Source organism: Pleurodeles waltl, chromosome 5 (assembly GCF_031143425.1).
Source record: "Pleurodeles waltl isolate 20211129_DDA chromosome 5, aPleWal1.hap1.20221129, whole genome shotgun sequence".
In the NCBI taxonomy this organism is placed as follows: domain Eukaryota; kingdom Metazoa; phylum Chordata; class Amphibia; order Caudata; family Salamandridae; genus Pleurodeles; species Pleurodeles waltl.
The window spans coordinates 1,559,141,047-1,559,144,986 of NC_090444.1; the positions used below are offsets into that span (position 1 = coordinate 1,559,141,047).

Sequence of the window (3,940 nt, forward strand, 5' to 3'; positions counted from 1 at the left end):
AGCCAATAGGCGGCTAGACTGGATACAGCATGTCAAAGCCAATAGGCAGAATACAGAATGTAATGACTAATGCAATGTCAAAGCCCATAGGCGGCTAAACTGAATACAGAAAGCAATGGCTAATGCCATGTCAAAGCCAATAGGCACAATACAGAATGTAATGACTAATGCAATGTCAAAGCCCATAGACGGCTAAACTGAATACAGAAAGTAATGGCTAATGCCATGTCAAAGCCAATAGGCGGCTCAACTGAACAAAACATACCATGTGCTACTGGTGAACATTGAGCAACTAATATGCGCAGTGGTGAAACACAAAGTCATTGGTCAAAACAAAACTCCATCAAATAGCAGGACATTCCGCCCTTTGACCAATGAATTTCTGTTTCACATATCTCATATTTCAAAAAAACAAAAAAAACATCAGCACAAAAAAAACATTATCAGCAAATCAAATTTCAATGATCAAAGCAATCCCTGTAAAGCAATAGAAGTGAATTAACACATTGATTTCATAACCTTTCACATCAGATACATCTACATAGAAAAGACTGGGCAATTTTATTTATTTATTTTTTTTTTTCTCTGAATGAGTCTCTAATTCAACAGTGTTAGCAATTTGATGTGGCATGAGTTCTGCTCATGTAAAGGTGCACGGTCCACCTGAAAGGTTTTCTGGAAGGTAAGCAAAAGTCAGAGTTCCAAACGAGAGGCAAAAAAAAAAAACACAGCAAACAAGTTGAACTTGAACTGAAGGCGCAGTTTGCGCAAAATGGATCCATGGTGCTGGCACTTTACTCAGCCAGGTTCAGGTTGGGGATTCGGTCCCTTCCCCGACCCCACACGCACACACCGGAAGGGGGACCACACAGCACACTCAGGGACAGTGGCGAAACGTGGTCGGATCTGCAAAAGAAACAAGTATGACTTTTCTTGCAAATAACATTTTTCATTTAAACTGCACCCTTCCTCTTTCTTTCCCTGTTTTATAATCAGCAGGACGTTTTTGGGGCCCTTTGTTATATTCTCTGCAGGTTCTGGAGGGTCACTTGGGGCGTCAGCCCACACATCAGTACTGAGGTTTTTATCTGCTGCGCCACAGCTTCCTTTTTCTTGCACTGTCAGAAGGGCTGGGGCAGACTCATTCTTTACCAAACCTCCATTCACTGCACTTTTGTCAATTTGGGCCATTCTGTCTCCAATTTGTATGAATAAATCAGATTCTTTTCTAGGTATCAGCATAATTTCGATTTTTCCTTGGTAATTTGCAGCAATCACTCTCCCTAAAACCTGATCACTTTGCCATTTCTGTCCTGGTAACTTTCCTCTCCCCAACTGCTCTGTGACTGCTTGCATGACAGATTGCTTTTGTGCATGCTGCACAGTTTTTATCAAATCTAGGGGAATGGGCATCTCTCTCATCTCTGCCCACCTGTAAGTGGCCTTTTCACATTTCTGGGGCACCCACATAGCCATCCCCACTAAGGCAGAATTCTGGGTGAACACTTCTCTCTCTGCATTTTTCTCATTAACATCAGCAAGGTAATTGAACCAGTTAGGTACAAGCCATGTGGCTAAAACATTATCAAAGAACCAAAAATCAGCATAAAAATGACACATCTCACGTAGCTCTTGCTTTAAAATCTGACACACATTATACAACGCTGTTCCTTCTACTGTGCCAGAAAATAACATTTCAGTCAATGAATCATTAGTAAAACAAACATGCTTTTTATCTTCAGTGGACACGAATTCAAATGGTGCACACAATTTCATTGGTAATTCTTTTATCTGTGGTACTCTAGCCCTGTCTTGCAAGTACCAGATCCATTGTATGATTCTAGCTAGGGGCACTATTTTCTTTCCTTGTTCATGATTTAAATGTACATAAGTATTTCCTTCTTGCACTGCGCAGAAACCTAAAGTCTGCATTATTTCATTTGCCAAATCACAAGCGCGCAGCTGCATATTATTTTTCACAGTGACCATGTACAAAAGTGTTAGGATTTCTCTCAAATGAGGGCTATTCTTTTTCCAAAAATCAAACAAGCTAATGAAACTCGGGGTGTCTTGCTCTAAAATCCACGTAACTCGTAAATCACATTCTGGTCTCTCGTCCCTGTTATCAGTTAAGGAATGCACTTTGGCTGCCAAAAACCCTGGCTCACATGGAAACTCAATGCAGCTCGGAGCTGTCTTAACCCCCTCATTACTGGAATGGGACAAGAAAGATTCTTCAAAAACAGCCCTTTTATAACTTTCCGTCTTATTTTGAATTATTGTATCCTGGCTAATTTGCTCACGTAAATTCCTATTTTCATGTTCCAACTTCCTACATTTCTCCTGCATTTCTCTGTAAGCAGATAAAGGTATCCAGACCTTTCTGTCATCATTACTTCCAAAACACACGTTTTCTACATATATACAACGGGAATTATTTCTCAAAACATTATCAGGCCTTTTAGCTACACATGCATTTTCTTCTGTAATTCCCCAAACAGAAAACAATTCACAGTTTTTCTTAGCACCATCAGGCAGTTCATCAACACATGTATTCTCAGACATGGTCTGCCGTGCTACTGTGATTCTCCAAACAGAAAACAATTTCTGTAATTCTCCAAACAACAAAAAACAATTACACTTTTAAAGTGTGCACTTAGAAATCTACTAACTCGTCAAACCCCTTTAATCACCTCTTAATGACCGACCCCACGACTCCAGGTACCAATTGTAGTGCTTTCCTCTTATTTAGTTTCTAAGCACTAACATAACACAACAGAAATGCACTTCTGAGGTCAAAGAAGACTTTTATTGTTATTTTATTCTTCCCCAACCACAATGTTTATGAATGAATGACGAATTAGTAGCTTTCAAGTCCGCGTTAATCAAACAAAATATATCAGTTTGCAATATACACAGCAGGTTATATTTATAAGATATTGAATGCAAAGCAAAACAAATACTTCACCGTGTAGGAACTATTTACAGCTACATCTTTCTAAGGTCTGCAAGCTGAGACCCCTGTCAGCCGCGAGAAAGAGTGTCGTCTACCCACACGGGATGCTGGCAACTGGCGCCAAGCTCCAGCACGAGGTCCGGCAGATTCGAATCTGACTCTCTGCAGCCTGTTACATTCGTTACAAAGGTGTGCCCCCTCCTCTCAGACCTGGGAAACTGAGCAAGCCTTTTGGAGACTGGCCAGGTCTCCAAGACTACTCCTGTTCCCAAGCTCAAGGGAAGAGAAACGACGCCCATGTACTCTCTCTTATCAGGTCTAGTCTACTGTGAGAGCAAAACATCTTGGTTCTCTGGTGCAAAAACACAGCTTGGAAAAATACAGAACTCCACGTTAAAGGCAATGGGCAGCTAACCTAAATATCAAATGCAATGTCATGTTAAAGGCAATAGGCAGCTAACCTAAATATCAAATGCAATGTCTAGTGTCATGTCAAAGCCAATAGGCATCTAAGCTGAATACAAAATGCAATATATAATATCATGTCAAAGTCAATAGGCAGCGGAGCTGAATACAAAATGTAATATATGATATCATGTCAAAGTCAATAGGCAGCGGAGCTGGATGTAATATATGATATCATGTCAAAGCCAATAGGCAGCTGAGCTGAATATAAAATGCAATGTATAATATCATGTCAAAGCCCATAGGCAGCTGAGCTGAATACAAAATGCAATGTATAATATCATGTCAAAGCCAATAGGCAGCGGAGCTGAATATCATGTCAAAGCCAATAGGCAGAATATCTAATAGCATGTCAAAGTCAATAGGCAGCTAAATTGAATACATCATGTCAAAGTCAATAGGCATGCAATGTCAAAGCCAATAGGCGGCTAGACTGGATACAGCATGTCAAAGCCAATAGGCAGAATACAGAATGTAATGACTAATGCAATGTCAAAGCCCATAGGCGGCTAAACTGAA

At 40.3% G+C, this 3,940-nt stretch overlaps 1 long non-coding RNA gene across 1 annotated transcript; it reads right to left on the reverse strand.

Moving 5' to 3' along the window:
- Positions 1–559: 559 nt before the first annotated feature.
- Positions 560–3,112, reverse strand: LOC138296590 (uncharacterized). Its single transcript, XR_011203864.1, has 2 exons — positions 2,969–3,112; positions 560–906 (listed from the first exon to the last, which is right to left on the reverse strand). It is a non-coding gene; the product is annotated as an uncharacterized lncRNA (long non-coding RNA).
- Between the last annotated feature and the right edge of the window lie 828 nt (positions 3,113–3,940).